Source organism: Mesoplodon bidens (assembly GCF_964165515.1).
Source record: "Mesoplodon bidens genome assembly, chromosome: 12".
Lineage (NCBI taxonomy): Eukaryota > Metazoa > Chordata > Mammalia > Artiodactyla > Ziphiidae > Mesoplodon > Mesoplodon bidens.
This window is the reverse complement of record NC_138168.1, coordinates 54,371,559-54,392,210: the sequence shown is the minus strand read 5'-3', so window position 1 is coordinate 54,392,210 and position 20,652 is coordinate 54,371,559.

The following is a 20,652-nucleotide window of genomic DNA, read 5'->3' as shown; positions in this document are numbered from 1 at the left end:
AAAAACTAGCATATTTGTATCTTTCTTATAAAGTACTGAAACTAGTGCTTATTAAAGAAATGTGTTTTATGGAACTGACATAGTAGAATAATTTTCTGGAGACTAATCTATAGTGTCCAATACTCTGGAAAAATTATGAGTACTGTGCTTTAGAAGACTCTACATCTTGAAAAACAATGTAGCAAACAAAGGCAAATCCAGTAAATGCCCTTTTGTTTTATTGTTATTGAAACCAAGGAACAGAGGACTAATTTAGTTTTATTTTGTATATACAGTAACTTTAAAAAGACAAAAAGAAACTTTCAACAGCCTGAAGCTTGCTATTTTCTGATACTTATAACTCAGTGTCCTTCAATTCTATTTGACCCATGCTTTTGTCTAATAACCACTGATTTTGAGGGAGCTTTATGTCTACTCCTTTTCACTAAGACATTTCCCTGAATGTGTATAGCATTGATAAGTTTCATAAGAGACAGTTCAGAGGAATGAGAAATGAAGAAACAGGTTCTTTCAGTAACTTTTCTTGACATGCCAGACTGTTCTGTGAGGTGAGACATTTCCTCTCAGAACAAAAGGCTACATTCAGTACAGCAGGTCTTAGAAAGGCTCTGATCATATTGAAAGTGTGTTATAGAAACAATTATTTCCATACAGCAGAACCAAAAGCTCTCTTGGGTGACCAACAAAGATTTAACTATAAACACTTATGTTAATGGATTCTTGTTATTATTTACTACCCTAGACTGTCAGACAAGCAATACAGAGATACTGATCGGAGGCTAGTAATAGAATACAGCTTAAGCAAGTAGCTGCCACAATCAGGATATTTCCTTGATAAGGAGGGATGGAATTCATTTGTAAGGATTTTCCCAGATCACATAAATCATACTTCCTCAAACCATATGCCCCTTAGACACACACACACACACACACACACACACACACACGGGATTTTACTAAATAACAGTGGTCTGTTTAAAAAGACCACAATTTAAAGCTGCATTATGTAATCTCTGCATTTATTTCACATGTTTAAACCATGCCCCCCTGGACTGCGACCCAAAGCAGGAGGGTGGTTGATGACTATGGACTCCATTAGCCTCTCTGATTTCATGTGCTTACATTGCCAATTAGCTACGGTTCTAACTTCCAGTTTTAATGGAAACCACTGGATTGTTCAGTTGTGTAGTGCATATATATGTGTATGTATGGTACTTGAGAAAATTTTACCAATTCTTATAAATTGGTTAAAAACAACAGTACTTTTTCATTTTGCTCTTTGTCCTTTATTTTTCCCACATCACAGTTCATCACCACTATGGACCATTGCTGTTTGCCATGATCCCTTTTACCAAGACTTCCAAATTTATTTACCCTTGGAAATTCAAGAAAGTTCTTCCTTTTACTCAGTTCCTCATATAACTTGGATGAAAAAATAAAAGGAGATCCAATTAGGGCAATTAATCTCACCTATGGAGTGGCTTTTCTTTTTATTATAAGCTAATTTTAATAAAAAAGGAGGTTTGTGACCAATGACCATTAAACAGAGCTTCTAAAATTCACTTTTATTTCCCTAAATTATGTGTGTTCCCTAATTAAAAAGAGAACATGTTGGCCCATGGTACATCCTTTCCTAGGCACTGATCCAAAAAAGTTCTAAAGTTGATTCAAGGTACTTTGAAGGGTAAAAGTATAGTAAATTTATAAGCAATTTATTACAATTTGTCTTATCTTCCTTGAAGCTCTCATCTTCACAGTGATTTGTGAGAGGGCTTGATATTACACATTTCAGAACAGATTTCTCCTGAGATCATGTTCTGATCAACAAAGATATAAGCACCATTTTATACTAAGTGGTCTGCCACGTTTGGTAGTGAACCTATAGTAAGTGTAATAAATCTGTTTTGAAACCTATCCATGCTCCTTTCCCAAAATGAAACATATTCACCTTCACTTTAAAAAATAATAATCAAGAAATATCTTATTTCTTAACATCCATTGGTCCTCCTCAAATGTAAGCTTCTGTCTATCACTTCTGCATTTCACTGGGGCACTCATCTTCCACATGGAGAATAATAAGTCCTACCCGCCCTCTCCATCACAGCCAAAAGTGTTGGTCAGACATAAAATGGGGTTAGATTACAAGAATGGGAGGGCAGATTGGACATGAACGTAACTGGTAAAATGTTAGTACTCTTACGTTAAAGGGAACAGTAAACTACAGAGAAAAGCTAATGAAAAATCAGAAAATAGTTTTAAAAATACAAGCAATGACATTTCATACATTTGCCACATAATCTATAAAGTAGAGGTGGGGTTTTGTTATTTATTTATTGATGAGGAAACTAGAATAGGTGAGACATGTGGTTGTGGGTAGGGGGAAAGGAACTGAATTTTCCTGGAAGGGAAAGACTGTCAATAATATTCTAAAACTGAAATATAAACATGTGAAATCAAGGAGGTAAATTGAGAAACATGGTTTTATTTGTTCTGCAGTAGTGTAAACCTCACACATTTTTCAAGTGGGGTCTCAAACAATTTAAACTCTGAAATTTTTTCTCAGGAAAATAAAAAAATTACCCAGAAATATAAAAACTAGAACCACACACAAACAGGACTGCCTTAACACACCCAAATCTGTCCCTGTCTTGTGTCAGGCCCCCAGAGTCTTCCTCAGACTTTTTCTAGGGACATGGTATACATTCTGCTGAGATTCAAAATAAAATCAGAACAAACGTTAGCTCTAGAATACTGCTTCATATCAATTGCACCATTTCAGAAGAACCCAATGGTACCCCAAAATTAACCCCCATTTTAGCCACACTAAGATAGGGGAATACATACTTAGGGATGCAGGGTGGTCATCAAATTTGCACAATACTAACTGAATATCTTAAAACTATTTATTTAACTTTTATTTAGAGGAGAGGCTGTGAGCCACATGGGGGCAGGGTGGGGAAAGTTAGAGTCAGGGATGGGGCATGGCTCAGTTCTGCACAACCTACAGAACAAATTAAAGCTCCCTTTTAAATTGAACCCACCCTCCCAGGGACTTGGTTTAATGACCATCTGTTTTTATTCAAAATACTCCTTGGGGATAGGAGGCTTCTCACCTCACACTCCACGCAGCTCATCAAAGTATTTCCTTCCAACCACAGGCAAGATGTTCTCTGAGAAAAGAGCTGGTAAATATTTTTTTTTCTTTATCTAGTTAAAAGTCCTGGGATGGTTTAGCAACCTAATAATGTTTAATCATTCCTTACGGACACTTCCCTCAGATTCTGGCCTTGATCAGGATCTAGGGGAAGTCCTGCTTTGTACAGAAAACTCTGATTAATGTTTCCTCAGAATCGACATTATATAATCTTGATGCTATTCTGCAAAATAGAAGTCGTTAACCCTCTTCATAGCTGAAAAAACTGGGCTCTGGAGGTTAAGATAGGAAAGCTGAGGCCATATAATTCATAAATTGTAAATCCTGGATTCAAAGCCATAATTTCAAAAAGCATGACTTGCCTATGGCCTTTCCCCAGTATTCTGTGGGAAATCCTATACTAGACAATACAAGTCCCCAATTCTAATACATAAGAAACAAAGCCAGTGACAGCATGCAAGGCAAAAGGGTGTAGACTGTATGAACAGAAAGACTTATTTTGCTTTACTTTGCTTGTTTTTCCCTAAGGGGTGGAATATGTGTATTATGATGAGAATAAAGAAAGAGGAGAATGGGGAGAGAGACATTAAAATGAGAGAATTTAAGTTGGTTTTTGGAGAGTTGAACTAATAAACATTTATTTTGTTATTACTGTTATCTAACATATACTGAGCATTTACCACACAACCTGTGAGCTGGTTAAAAACCATTTTAATCACCGTTTCTAAGGCACCTGGAACTTTACAACAAGTGTTCTTCCCTTGGATCCCTGGGCATGACAGGAGGAGCTTCCTGAAGCCCATGAACCCCGACATTATATGCAAAGTTTTACCTGTGAATGCAGTTCTCTGAGAAGAGGATCAATAGTTTCACCAGATTATGAAGAGGTTAATATTAATGGTTAAGGAAAACAAAACTTCTATAGCTTCACATTGTACCCCTGAGGAATTTTATCTATTCTCATGGTCTTAACAACCATATATACTGCTCAACCTTAAGCCTGGTCTCTCTTTAGGACTTCAGACATGAATATTTTACCTCCTACTGAATATCCACTTCCTCTAGGTTGCCCCGTAGCAACTCAAAGGCAACCTGCCTAAACGCACGCACACGTTCTCCTCCTATGGATCATAATTCATTTGGTGAGAGCACTGCCCTCCTCTTGCCCAGTCTAGAAAGCTGGTAGTCATACTATTATCCTCTCTCTGCTTCTTTCAATCAAGCGCCAAAGGGTAGTTATACCTCGTAAGGAACTATTGAGTCTATTGTCTCTTTTATGGCTCTACCAGGTCTCACCTGGACTTTTACGACTACCTCCTCTTTAGGCTCTTTAAAATATCCACTCCACACTACTTAAAGTGGCTCATCAAAGATGTGAAGGCTTCACATTAGGTACACAAGGTCCACAACTAGTTGACCTTCAACTTTCCCTCTTTCCCACTATGTTGCCTCCACGTCCACGCTTTATATGCCATTTTCAGAACATCTTTTATGGAACAAATCCCACGATACTTCTTAAACTGCTTGCTTTTCTAAAACACCCATTCCAAATTTCTCCCCCTGACATATTTCTATCCAAATTAATGACTGTCCATTCCAGAAGCCGTCCCTGACTGTCCACAATGAATTAAATGCCCCACTCTGTGCTTCAGAGCTCAGAACAACGGTTCTCAAACTTTACCATGCGTCAGAACCACCGGGAGGCTTGGTAAGACGCAGATTGCTGATTCGGTCTGCGATTCAGCAGGGTGGGGCTGGGGGCTGAAAGGTCGACCGGGTCAGACAGTCCCCACCTAAGATACAGCCCCACATTTACTGAGCCAGCTCCACTTCTGGGTCCCCTCCGGCTCAGATAAATTCCCTGCCAAGATGGTGGGTGAGCATGTTACCAAGTAGCCATCTGCGCTTTTGAAAAATAAGTATGCAAGCAGGTGTCTTGACAAGGGCATCTTCTATAGTGCTGTCTTCACTAGGGTCATAATGTAAGTGGCATTACATAGTTGAGTACAAACAACAATAGAAACTCAATTTATCTTAGTACTTGAGTCTCTACTTTGAGACTCCTTGGAGGTAATTGTACCATCTTAGTTTAAGAAGTGACAGGAAAAAAGCTATGATGCATCCCTTTAAAAGATAACTCTTCTGTGACCCTGGAGAAACATAGGAACACAAAGAAAAAGATATCTTTTTGCTCTACCTCTCCCCCATTTAAAGATACTCCTTTTTTTGGTTAGAATTTATCAAATCAAACATTCTTTCAAAAATTGTCTTCAACATGTTTCAAATTATGTAGCATCTTTGAGACATTACCTAGTTTGTTCGCATGGATATGATATGCATAAATATGCATCTCTTACATGATCTGTTCAGTATCTGGTGCCTAATGAATGTTAAACATCCTGGACTCTGCTCTCCCAGTAGAGGAGAAGGAGATACTTGACATTTGCCCTCTCAAACATGGATTAGCAAAGAGCCTCAGCAGCCCCTTTCCCAGCAGTTGTTTCTGCCAGATTTCTTTTGATTTGCACCAGCATCCCTAACTGGCCGTCTCTCTGGATGCCTGGAGGTCCTTCTAACTTTACAGGGTATCGTCACTTACTTCCTGAGTCCCCTCATACGCTAGGCACACCTGAACAAGCAGACCTCTGTCTGGACTTACGAACGCCTTCATAAAAATAGCCTAGAATTATACATGTGTAGCTAGACATATCTGTTTAGTGTCCTTTCTATAGTGTCATACACAGATGTGCACTCAATGTTTTCTAGTGCTCAGAACCAACCTTGTAATTTGCATCTTTTCAAATGATATTAATGCCAGCATAGACAGTTTTAATGCTTTTCTACCTTATTTGGATACTGACCCAAGATTCCCAACAGGACTTTTTTTGTGTGTGTGTGTGAGAAACTACTTGAAAGGATTATTGCCGGGGAAGGGAATGATTATAACAGGGGAGGGGCCTATTGCAAGTGGGGATGCTCCATGCATGACACCTGCAAGCATCTCAAAGGTCAGGCAGAAGAATGAATAAAACCAGAAAGAACTGGGTGTGGGGAAGTGGGCTGATGGTGTGATCAGATAGCTGATCAGGAAATGGTTTGTTTTGGTTTGTTAATTGAGGTATAATTGATATATAACATTATATTAGTTTCAGGTGTACAACACAATGATTCAAAATTTGTAAACATTGCGAAATTTTCACCACAATAAGTCTAGTTAACACCTGGAATCTTAAATAGCTACAAAACCTTTTTTCTTTGTGATGGGAACTTTAAGATCTACTCTCTTAACAAATATGCAATACAGTATTATTAACTATAGTCACCATGCTGTACATTACAACTCCAAGGCTTATTTATTTTATAACCGGGAGTTTGTACCTTTTGACCCCCTTCACCCATTTCGCCCACCTCCCACCCCAGCAAACACCAATCTGTTCTCTATGAGTCTGATTTTTGTTTAGTTTAGTTTTTGTAAGGTTCCACTTATAAGGGAGATCATATGGCACTTGTCTTTCTGTGTCTGAATTACTTCATTTAGCATAATGCCCTCAAAGTCCATTCATATGGTTGCAAATAGCTCGTTCGTTTTTTGTTTTTTTTTTTTTGCGGTACGCGGACCTCTCACTGCCGTGGCCTCTCCCGTTGCGGAGCACAGGCTCCAGACGCGCAGGCTCAGCGGCCATGGCTCACGGGCCCAACCACTCCACGGCATGTGGGATCTTCCCGGACCGGGGCACGAACCCGTGTCCCCTGTATCGGCAGGCGGACTCTCAACCACTGCGTCACCAGGGAAGACCTAGCTCATCTTTTTAAATAAACTCTTTCCCCTTTCCCCCACCTCCCAACCTCCTTTACATGGCAAGCTGGAACTCAGCACCTCATTGCAACAATCAGGGAAAGGAGGGATAAAGATAAAGTCTAATTCCCAGGGTAGGATATGCCTTTGGTTTCAGCCCAGCTTCGTACTATGATTCTAGTCATCAGAAGACTGTTGCAAGCACCTTGATATTTCTTAAGTGATGGAAAAGAAACTCCTCTCTGCTTTATACACTATCGAAGTGTTTCTTGCTTACAAACACTCATCCTATCTCTATAACAGGTCTAAAATTATCCATATTTACTCCTAAATTTACTTTATAAATAAAATCCCTTATTTTCTTTGTCCTGTTAATTTCTCTTTAATTGTGATATCCCCACAAAATTATTTTGCTATTTTAGATTGTAAGGACCGCTAGATTAAAAGCAGGATCTAGGTTATTTCCCAGAAAAAGTAAGGAAAGACACCTTATAGAAAGTTATTAGAGACATATGATTATTTGATTTTATTTTCATGGAGATAAAATATTAAATGTCTGTTAAATTATATATATGTATATATATGTATATATATATATATATATATATATTTCATGTATGGCTGCATTGGGTCTTTGTTGCTGTATGCAGGCTTTCTCTAGTTTCTCTAGTTTCTCTAGTTACGGCGAGCAGGGGCTACTCTTCGTTGCGGTGTGTGGGCTTCTCATTGCAGTGGCTTCTTTTATTACAGAGCGCGAGCTCTAGAGCTCAGGCTCAGTAGTTGTGGCACATGGGCTTAGTTGCTCTGCGGCATGTGGGATCCTCCCAGACCAGGTCTCGAACCCGTGTCCCCTTCATTGGCATGCAGATTCTTAACCACTGCGCCACCAGGGAAGTCCATTAAATTATATGTTTGACAATCTACTGAATTAGAAGCAAGACAAGCCAACAGTACATTAGGCTTCTAAGTCTCATTTTCTAACACTATGGACATTTCCTACTACATCTCAAACAATATGCATAATATTTTGACAATTATTTTATCTAATATCCACAATAACACTGTAAGATAGATATTATTATTCCCAAGTTTCAGATACAAAACTAAAGCTCAGAGATGTTAAGCGATTATCCAATATTTCACAATAACATTCAAACAGGACTGATCACATAGGAATAAATTCCATAAAAATGATATTGTTAACATGATATATTCTAGAAAGTAACTTATATGTATTATGCTAAGGCATGTAGAACCTGAGAATACATTATTTCTATACTTAAATTTCTCAATTATCTTGCTCTGCCTGCAGTGAATTTAAGGTCATCCTCCAAGCACTGATTTATTGGAGTCAAAAGTTTGACTCTTGGTCTCACAAAGGAGACAGTTTTTCTAAATATGAATTTCCCATTGATATCTGTGCATAAGAAAAGAAGAACACTGTTAGCATTTAAGGGATGTTTCTGAAAGAAAAAACAAATATTCTTCACAGACCAGAGCATAGTGTTTGAGACCATGTATCAAGGAAGCACTTGTTCCTTGTTCTTTCTGTGCTTATTTATTTATTTATTTATTTATTTATTTTCTAAGTAAAAAAGTAAATTCAAGCCCTGCTGAGTCATTTCATAGTGTCCTCTCATATCCTGGTATTGATCACCTTAAAAATAATAATTACTCCCAGGTACCCTTTGTTGACTACATTCTGTGAGCCAGGTTTTTGTTTGTTTGTTTTAAGCTGCTCTGTTCCTCACACAAGTCTTATGCAGTGGGTAGTATTATCCACCTACTCTCGCCTTGGCAATAACTAATAAGGTAGCTGAAACGTGGAGAGATCTCCAGTAGTGGAGAAAGCCAGGATTTGAGCCCAGGATTCAAAAGTTTATGATTGCCTATCTGCATTGAGAAATCTCAAGCAACCTCCTATAACTGACAGAATAGAAGACTTCTTTAGTATCATTATTTCACATGCTGAGAATTTAAAAAAAACAAACATAAACAAACAAACTAAAAAAACAAACCTTAAAAGTTGTATCAAGGGTATATTGGTTGGAAGTCTTCCCTGAAGCAGTCAGTGACTGGATATAGATTGTGCAGCTTACACCAACCCAGTTTTCATGTATCCATCCTTATTACCCAGCACACTTTTTCTCCCACCCTATTCCTCATACCCTCATTGGCCTATATCTTCATGTATCATCTACTCATTTTCCTCCAAGTGTTCATTCCCCTTTATCTTTTTTCTCCTGTCATAAAATGGACTTCTGTATGCACATATGTTTATATTCATGTATATTCATGAATGAGTGAATGTGAGTGTAGATTGCGTTTGAGAGGGTGTGACAAAAGTTATTTTTATTTTGTTTGTTTTCAAAGATAAAACTCGGCTTCCCTGGTGGCGCAGTGGTTGAGAATCCGCCTGCCGATGCAGGGGACACAGGTTCGTGCCCCGGTCTGGGAAGACCCCACATGCAGCAGAGCGGCTGGGCCCGTGAGCCATGGCCGCTGAGCCTGCGTGTCCGGAGCCTGTGCTCTGCAATGGGAGAGCCCACAACAGTGAGAGGCCCGCGTACCACAAAAATAAATAAATAAATAAATAAATAAATAAATAAATAAATAAATAAAAATAAATAAAGATAAAACTCCAGGACACGGTCCCAGGCTGTTGAAGGCGTGGCCAGGCGAGGGCTGTGGCCCTGTGAGCCCTGCATCTCCAGTGGACCTGCCAGGGGCCGCCCTCTACCCCAGGAACAGGTGCACAGGAAGGTGGCCAGGAAGAGGTGTGGTCCCCGTGGAGAAGGGCCACCCCAAAGATGTGTCTGAGGGCCTGAGGTCAACTGCGGCGTCCCAAGTAAAATGGTTTTTTAATAAATAAATAAATAAACTCCAAAGTTGGTTGCTTCCCCTGCTCTAGATGATGGGAGAGGGTCTTAAGAGGAATGCAAGCAGTGACTGAATGACAAAGAGGGAGAGAAACTGCGCAGTAGGCAGGGGTAAAGGTTTGAAGAGGGGAGACTTCAAAAGTTCAGAGTAGAAAAGGATGAGAGTGGAATCAGATTTTCTGTGGGCACCAACTGGTGTTTGATGTCGCCACTCATTTTCAGTATGACTTGACTCCTCTTTAAAAATTCCCTTCAGTGTTTGCTGCTGCTATTTTACTTAAGAAGCAGTCTTCTAACCAATTGCTGATGTTTACACATGCATTTTCTAGGGGAGGATCCTGCTGCTTCCATTGCCACTCCTTACCTTTAATCTTACCTTGAAGAAATCTGCCATGATATCTCTGATAATATTAGAGCAGCAATCACTGTCTTCCCCAACAGAAGTGATACTTGATCAGATTGTCCCTTATACTTTCAGACTTCAGAACACTTTCTATGAACATAGTATTTTTCAAATTCAATCGAAATGGAAAAGTAAATCATAATGATATTTTACTGTGTTGAAATAAGGGTAAATGTACAAATCTTATAGTAAACACCCTTGAATGAAAGGCTGTGTGGAATAGTGAAAAGAACATCGACTCTCGAATTTGAATCCCACTAGGAAAACTAGGAAAGCCATTTAAACTTCCTGATCTCATTTTATTCAATGATACAATAACAACACTCTTACCAGGTTGTGAGGATTCAGGATGAACTGCCTAGCACTCTACCAAGCACAGAGTAGTGCCCTAATAAATACAAACTATTATTATTAAGTTATTTGATCCACATAGCAGTCACGTAAAGTGAAAAAAACAAATTTTTATTTTTCAACATTTTTTCACCAGATACCTAACTCTTCTCTTTGAAGCTCAATGGAGTTACTCACTCTTTCACTTACTTTTACATTACTGGATTTATCACCTTGTATTGAAATTTTGTATTTACATGCTTGGCTGCCTTTTCTAGACTATGAGCTTTTCAAGAAGAGGGCACATATTGTTAGCATAGCATTTTCAGTGATCAAAGCTGTTCTAGAACTTATTTATGGTGATTAATTTTATGTCTCAACTTGACTGGGCCACTGGGTGCCCAGACATTTTGACAAACATTATTCCATATGTGTTTGTGGGAGTCTTTCTGGATGACCTTAATATTTGAATCCATTGACTGAGTAAAGCAGATTGCCCTCCCTAATGTAGGTAGGCCCCCCACCATCATTCGAAGAGCTGAAAAGATAAAGGTTGAGTAAGAGGAAATTCATCTTGCCTGACCATTTAAGCTGGACCACTGGTCTTTCTCAGCCTTCAGAAGTGGACTGAAACATCAGCCCATCTTGGATCCCTGGCCTGCAGGCTTTCGGCCCAGAGCTTTCATCATCAGCTCACATAGTTCTCAAGCTGTCGAACTCATACTGGAGCTACAAACTGGGTCTCCACCTTGCAGACTGCACACCTTGGGACATAGCCTCTGCAGTCACATGAGCCAGTTCCTTACAATTAATCTCTTTATATATAAACACACGTATCCTATTGGTTTTGTTTCTTTGGAAAACCCTGACTAATGCAATATTAAACTGCTTAACTAATATTTGGTGAACTGATCTGATCTCTCAGAATGGAGAAGCATAACAACACTTTGGTTTTGCATTTGCCTTATTGCTTTTTGAAAAACAAAAGATTTTTGACATTTCAAATATCCCCAAATAAAAATTGCACCAGGGCTTCCCTGGTGGCGCAGTGGTTGAGAGTCTGCCTGCCGATGCAGGGGACGTGGGTTCGTGTCCCAGTCTGGGAGGATCCCACATGCCATGGAGTGGCTGGGCCCGTGAGCCATGGCTGCTGAGCCTGTGTGTCCAGAGCCTGTGCTCCGCAACGGGAGAGGCCACAACAGTGAGAGGCCTGTGTACCGCAAAAAAAAAAAAAAATTGCCCCAAATCCTATTGTCAAACAGACTTAAGAGAGAAAAATCTCTCCCCAGTTTATGAGTTCTCTAAGAGGGACAACTCTTTTGATGGATTTTAAACATTCACCTCAGAAGAATAGGTTTAGAGTTTCAAATTGAATCTCAGCCTTCGATCCTCAAATCGATTTCTGATGGAGAAGTGCAGCTCTGGTTTTGACTGGAGGAAGCTAAATCATAAAAATGACTTTTTTTTTTTACATTAAACAGCTGTTTTTAAAGACTCCATGATTTCATTGTAATTGAATAAAACACATGTGGATTACATTTCCTTAAAATGCATAGGTTTGAAAAATTAAGGAACTTGGTTTGGGTTTGACTGAAAAGCTTTTGCAACTCAATGCCTATCTCCTTCTTCTATGTCTCTGCCTGAAAGTTTTCTTCTTGTAAACTGCTTTGCCCTCATGAACTCAACATATACAAGAGTGATCACAGGAATGTGAGAAATGTTGAAAATCAACCTTGGGAGTAGATTTTTTCTGAAATTTAGTGAACCCCAAACCAATCACTAGGCACAACTTCTGAATGTCTCCTTCTGAGAACCCCACACCACCAAAAAATACCAGGCTATTTCCAAATCTCTTTAAAATTGCCATTTTAAACACTACATCATTGAAGTTTGTATCTTTAATCCTAAATCTAATATTTTCTAGACTTATGAATTGTTTGATCTTTTATCTTTGAAGGTAGTTATTTCACTTTGTTAAAAAGAAACTCAACAGTTTTCTCTCAAGCATAAGATACTTTCTAGGAGAGAAAGAAATACAATCGTTAAGTTCCAGAGAAAGTAGTGAATATGTGCATTCAAATGGCCTTCTCTGAAATAGTTACATTACTGCAAGAATTGTGAATGCTGATTTTGGAAAGTAGAAGGTTCACTTGGTCTTGAGTTCAGAGGCAAGATTCATACTGCAAACATTTAGTGCCCGCATATTTTTGTTGTTATTTCCATTTTAAATTGAAGGTCTCTCTTTATGAAACAGTAATTGTTAAATATGAGGGATTTGGGGAGGGGGGGTCTACTGCATTTCTCTTAAGGGCTCAAAAATTAGTAAAAAGGAAGATTCTTTGTTACCGCTGAGTTGGTGTAAGGTCACATGGAGTAACTGGAAGATCTGGAGGGTCCCAGGGTATATATGTCCATGCAAGCTCACCACCAGACCACTGTGGTCTGCTGTCTGCACAGACATCCTGTGGTTTGCTGAGTCAATAACTGAAGCTCCCAAAGATTCTTCCCCAACAAAAATAATATAAGCCTTAATAAAATTGTAATGACTTTGTGGGTAAAGAGTGAGACAGAGAAAAAGAATCAGTGAAAGAGGAATTATTAGACTTATCACAGCACTGCCATAAACAACAAGTATTAAGCACCTATTATGTGCAAGACAACATACTATACCTGTTGGACAGAGTATAAGATGTAACCCATACCTGTATTCTCTCTCTCTCTTTCCCTCTCTCTCAACTGTGTTCCCAGTACTTTGACTGAGTACCTTTTAAGTACATGAGGGAATAAATGAATATTTATTGAATGAATTAATTATGAATTAGTTTAAAGGCACAGACTCAGTCACCAAAGGATGGCGATGGTGTGGAAGAAAGAGTAAAGGAAGAAAACTAACATTTCTTGAGCCTTTATTGTGTTCCAAGCCTTATGCTAGGTACTTGACTTTATGTTATTTTGCCATTATATTAAACCTGTGAAGCAGATGTTATTATTTTAAAGAGGAGGGAATTGAGGTTCAGAGAGGTTAAGATACTTCCACAAGGTCACATAGCTAGTAAATGACAGAGTTGGGATTTGAAGAATTTGGCTTCAACTCTGACAGGATTTTTTGAGTGATTATAGGTGTGTAAGAGTCTGGAAAAGGGGGTCACTGACCATACACTACTACAAAGGAGTGGGAAACATGAATAAGGAACATTTGGGGATTGGAGAAGGAGTAAATATGAGTTCAGTTTGGGCAGGTTAAGTTTTCATTGTAATCATTTGCATATGAGCCTGAAATTGGGGTGAAGGTTCAGAAATGAAGACAAATACCTGAGATTAGAGTTGCTATGGAGTTGCTTTGATGTTTATAATTGACTTAAAACACTTCCACATATACAATGTGATATTCTACATAGCACACTTAGGTTATGAGCCAGGTTCTGCTCATCTCTAATCAAGCATGCATAATCCAAGAGGAGTAGCTGACCACCTACCCAAGAACCCCATTATGTCAAGTGAAATAAGCCAGAGAGAGAAAGGCAAATACTGTATGATCTCACTTATAGATGAAATCTAAAAAAGTCAAACTCCTAGAAACAGAGAGTAGAATGGTTGTTGCCAGGGTCTGGGGGATGGGGGAAATGGACGGAATTGGTCAGAAGAGTACAAACTTTCATATAAAATAGATAACCAACAAGGACCTACTGTATAGCACAGAGAACTCTACTCAATATTTTGTAATAAATTATAAAGGAGAAGGTGGCAGAGTAGAAGGACGTGCTCTCACTCCCTCTTGCGAGAGCACCGGAATCACAGCTAACTGCTGAACAATCATTGACAGGAAGACATTGGAACTCACCAAAAAGATATCCCACATCCAAAGACAAAGGAGAAGCCACAATGAGACAGTAGAAGGGGCGTAATCACAATAAAATCAAATCCCATAACTGCTAGGTGGGTGACACAAACTGGAGAACACTTATACCACAGAAGTCCACCCAAAGGAGTGAAGGTTCTGAGTCCCACGTCGGGCTTCCAAACCTGGGGGTCTGGCAACAGGAGGAGCAATTCCTAGAGAATCAACTTTGAAGGCTAGCAGGATTAGATTGCAGGACTTTGACAGGACTGGGGGAAAAAGAGACTATAATCCTGTAGGGTACACACAAAGTAGTGTGTAGTGTTGGAGGGTCTCCTGCAGAGGCAGGGGGTGGCTGGGTCTCAACGTGAGGACAAGGATACTGGGAGCAGAAGTTCTGGGAAGTACTCCTTCATGTGACCCTTCAAAGAGTCCACCATTAACCCCAACAAAGAGCACAGGTAGGCTCTGGTGTTGGGTCACCTCAGGCCAAAAAACCAACAGGGAGGGAATCCAGCCCTACCCATTAGCAGACAAGTGGATTAAAGTTTTCCTGAGCTCTGCCCACCAGAGCAACAGCCAGCTTTACCCACCACCTGTCCCTCCCACCAGGAAACTTGCACAAGCCTCTTAGATAGCCTCATCCACCAGAGGGCAGACAGCAGAAGCAAGAAGAATGACAATCCTGCAGTCTGTGGACAAAAAACAACATTCAAAGAAAGATAGACAAGATGAAAAGGCAGAGGGCTATGTACCAGATGAAAAAACAAGATAGAACCCCAGAAAAAAAACTAAATGAAATGGAGATAGGCAACGTCCCAGAAAAAGAATTCAGAATAATGATAGTGAAGATGATCCAGGACCTCGGAAAAAGAATGGAGGCAAAGATCGAGAAGATGCAAGAAATGTTTAACAAACGCCTAGAAGAATTAACGAACAAAAAAACGGAGATAAAAAATAAAATAATTGAAATGAAAAATACACTAGATGGAATCAATAGCAGAATAACTGAGGCAGAAGAATGGATAAGTGACCTGGAAGACAGACAGAAAGGTGGAATTCACTGCTGCAGAACAGAGTGAAGAAAAAAGAATGAAAAGAAAAGAAGACAGCCTAAGACACCTCTGGGACAATATTAAATGCAACAACATTCGAATTATAGCGGTCCCAGAAGGAGAAGAGACAGAGAAAGGACCAGAAAAAACATTTGAGAGATTATATCGAAAACTTCCCTAACATGGGCAAGGAAACAGCCACCCAAGTCCAGGAAGTGCAGAGAGTCCCATACAAGATAAACCCAAGGAGAAACACACTGAGACACATAGTAATCATATAGGCAAAAATTAAAGACAAAGAAATATTATTGAAAGCAGCAAGGGGAAAATGACAAATAATATACAAGGGAACTTCCATCAGGTTAACAGTTGATTTCTCAGCAGAAACTCTACAAGCCAGAAGGGAGTGGCATGACATAGTTAACGTGATGAAAGGGAAGAACCAACAACCAAGATTACTTTACCCGGCAAGGATCTCATTCAGACTCAATGGAGAAATAAAAAGCTTTACAGAGAAGCAAAACCTAAGAGAATTCAGCACCACCTAACCAGCTCTACAACAAATGCTACAGGAACTTCTCTAAGTGGGAAACACAAGAGAAGAAAGGACCTACAAAAACAAACACAAAACAATTAAGAAAATGGTCATAGGAACATACATATCGATAATTACCTTAAATGTGAATGGATTAAATGCTCCAACCAAAAGAAACAGGCTTGTTGAATGGATACAAATAGAAGACCCATATATATGCTGTCTACAAGAGACCCATTTCAGACCTAGGGACACATACAGACTGAAAGTGAGCGGATGGAAAAAGATATTCCTTGCAAATGGCGATCAAAAGAAAGCTGGAGTAGCAATACTCATATCAGATAAAATAGACTTCAAATAAAGAATGTTATAAGAGACAAGGAAGGACACTACATAATGATCAAGGGACCAATAAAAGAAGAAGATATAACAATTATAAATATATATACACCCAACATAGGAGCACAATACATAAGGCAATGACTAACAGCTATAAAAGAGGAAACTGACAGTAACACAATAATAGTGGGGGACTTTAAGCCTCACTTATACCAATGGACAGATGATCCAAACAGAAAATTAATAAGGAAACAGAAGCTTTAAATGACACAATAGACCAGAGAGGTTTAATTGATATTTATAGGACAGTCCATCCAAACACAGCAGATTACACTTTCTTCTCAAGTGCACATGGAACATTCTCCAGGATAGATCACATCATGGATCACAAATCAAGCTGCAGTAAATTTAAGAAAACTGAAGTCATATCAAGCATCTTTTCTGACAACAACGCTATGAAATTAGAAGTCAGTTACAGGGGGAAAAGTGTAAAAAACACAAACACACAGATGCTAAACACCACGGTACTAAATAACCAAGACATCACTGAAGAAATGAAAGAGGAAATCAAAAAACACCTAGAGACAAGTGACAATGAAAACACAATGATCCAAAGCCTATGGGATGCAGCAAAAGCAGTTCTAAGAGGGAAGTTTATAGCAATACAATCCTACCTCAAGAAACAACAAACATCTCAAATAAACAGTCTAACCTTTCACCTAAAGGAACTAGAGAAAGAAGAACAAACAAAACCCAAAGTTAGTAGAGTGAAAGAAATCATAAAGATAAGAGCAGAAATAAATGAACTAGAAACAAAGAAAACAATAGCAAAGATCAATAAAACTAAAAGCTGGTTGTTTGAGAAGATAAACAAAATTGATAAACCATTAGCCAGACTCATCAAGAAAAAGAGGGTGAGGACTCAAATCAATAAAATTAGAAATGAGAAAGGAGAAGTTACAACAGACATCACAGAAATACAAAGCATGCTAAAAGACTACTACAAGCAACTCTATGCCAATAAAATGGACAACCTGGAAGAAATGGACAAATTCTTAGAAAGGTATAACCTTCCAAGACTGAACCAGGAAGAAAAGAAAATATGAACAGACCAATCAAAAGTAAGAAATTGAAACTGTGATTAAAAATCTTCCAACAAACAAAAGTCCAAGACCAGATGGCTTCACAGGTGAACTCTATCAAACATTTAGAGAAGAGCTAACACCCATCCTTCTCAAACTCTTCCAAAAAATTGCAGAGGAAGGAACACTCCCAAACTCATTCTATGAGGCCACCATCACCCTGATACCAAAACCAGAAAAAGATACTACAAACAAAGGAAATTACAGACCAATATCACTGATGAATATCGATGCAAAAATCCTCAACAAAATACTAGCAAACAGAATCCAACAACACATTAAAAGGATCATACACTTTGATCAAGTGGGATTTATCCCAGGGATGCAAGGATTCTTCAATATATGCAAATAAATCAATGTGATACGCCATATTAACAAATTGAAGAAGAAAAATCATATCATCATCTCAATCGATGCAGAAAAAGCTTTTGACAGAATTCAACACTCATTTATGATAAAAGCTCTCCAGAAAGTGGCATAGAGGGAACCTACCTCAACATAATAAAGGCCATATACCACAAACCCACAGCAAACATCATTCTCAATGGTGAAAAACTGAAAGAATTTCCTCTAAGCTCAGGAACAAGACAAGGTTATCCAATCTCGCCAGTAGTATTCAACATAGTTTTGGAAGTCCTAGCCACGGCAATCAGAGAAGAAAAAGAAATAAAAGGAATACAAATTGGAAAAGAAGAAGTAAAGCTGTCACTGTTTGTAGATGACATGACACTATACATAGAGAATCCTAAAAATGCCACCAGAAAACTACTAGAGCTAATCAATGAATTTGGTAAAGTTGCAGGATACAAAATTAATGCAAAGAAATCTCTTGCATTCCTATACACTCACAACAAAAGATCAGAAAGAGAAATTAAGGAAACAATCCCATTTACCACTGCAACTAAAAAAAATAAAATACCTAGGAATAAACCTATCTAAGGAGGTAAAAGACCTGTTCTCAGAAAAGTATAAGACACTGATGAAAGAAATCAAAGATGACACCAGCAGATGAAGAGATATACCATGTTATTGGACTGGAAGAATCAATATTGTGAAAATGACTATACTACCCAAAGCAATCTACAAATTCAATGCAATCCCTATCAAATTATCAATGGCATTTTTTACAGAACTAGAACTAAAAATCTTAAAATTTGTATGGAGACACAAAAGACCCCGAATAGCCAAAGCAATCTTGAGAAAGAAAAACGGAGCTGGAGGAATCAGCCTCCCCAACTTCAAACTATACTACAAAGCTACAGTAATCAAGCCAGTATGGTCCTGGCACAGTAATAGAAATATAGATCAATGGAACAGGATAGAAAGCGCAGAGATAAACCTATGCACCTATGGTCAACTAACCTATTTCAAAGGAGGCAAGGATATACAATGGAGAAAAGACAGCCTCTTCAATAAGTGGTGCTGGGAAAACTGGACAGCTACATGTAAAAGAGTGAAATTAGAACACTCCCTAACACCACACACAAAAATAAACTCAAAATGGATTAGAGACCTAAATGTAAGACTGGACACTATAAAACTCTTAGAGGAAAACATAGGAAGAACACACTTTGACATAAATCACAGCAAGATCCTTTTTGATCTACCTCCTATAATAATTGAAATAAAAACAAAAATAAACAAATGGGATCTAATGAAACTTGAAAGCTTTTGAACAACAAGGGAAACCATAAACAAGACGAAAAGGCAACCCTCAGAATGGGAGAAAATATTTGCAAACAAATCAGCGGACAAAGTATTATTCTCCAAAATATATAAACAGCTCATGCAGCTCAATATTAAAAAAACAAACAATCCAATCCAAAAATGGGCAGAAGACCTAAATAGACATTTCTTCAAAGAAGACATACAGATGGCCAAGAAGCACATGAAAAGCTGCTCAGCATCACTAATTATTAGAGAAATGCAAATCAAAACTACAATGAGTTGTCACCTCACACCAGTTAGAATGGGCATCATCAGAAAATGTACAAACACCAAATGCTAGAGAAGGTGTAGAGTAAAGGGAACCCTGTTGCACTGTTGGTGGGAATGTAAATTGATACAGCCACTATGGAGAACAGTATGGAGGTTCCTTAAAAAACTACAAATAGAACTACCATATGACCCAACAATCCCACTACTGGGCATATACCCAGAGAAAACCATAATTTAAAAAGACACATGCACCCCAATGTTCATTGCAGCACTATTTACAATAGCCAGGACATGGAAGCAACCTAAATGCCAATTGACAGATGAATGGATAAAGAAGTTGAGGTACATATATACAATGGAATATTACTCAGCCAGAAAAAGGGATGAAACTGAGTCATTTGTAGAGACGTGGATGGATCTAGAGACTGTCATGCAGAGTGAAGTAAGTCAGAAAGAGAAAAACAAATATCGTATATTAATGCATATATGTGGAACCTAGAAAAATGGGACAGATGAACCGGTTTGCAGGGCAGAAATAGAGACACAGATGTAGAGAACAAACGTTAAGGACACCAAGGGGGGAAACTGGCGGGGTTTGGGGGTGGGATGAACTGGGCAATTGGGATTGACATGTATACATTAATATGTATAAAATGGGTAACTTATAAGGACCTGCTGTATAAAAAAATAGATAAATTTTTTTAAAAACTTATAAGGGAAAAGAATCTGAGAAAGAATATATATATATATATATATATATATATATATATATATATATATATCTGAATCACTTTGCTGTACACCTAAAACTAACACAATGTTGTAAATCAACTATACTTCAATAAATAAATAAATAGATAGATAAATAGATAAAGTACAAACTTTCAGTTATAAGAGGAATACGTTCTGAGGATCTAATGTTCAGCAAGGGAACTACAGTTTATAATGCCGTATTGTATACTTGAAAGTTGCTAACATAGTAGATCTTAAGTGTTCTCACCACACACACAGACAAAAAGTGATAACTAAGATAATGGATGTGTTAATTAACTTGATTATGGTAATCATTTTACAATGTACATGTATATCAAATCATCTTATATAACTTAAATATATGAAATTTTATTTGTCAATTATGCCTCAATAAAGCTGGAAAAAAAAGAACCCCTCACTTCAGAGTCATCTCAAGTGAGATGCATTTGAATGAGAAGCTAATGCATGAAGCAAGAACTGAGAGCAGAAA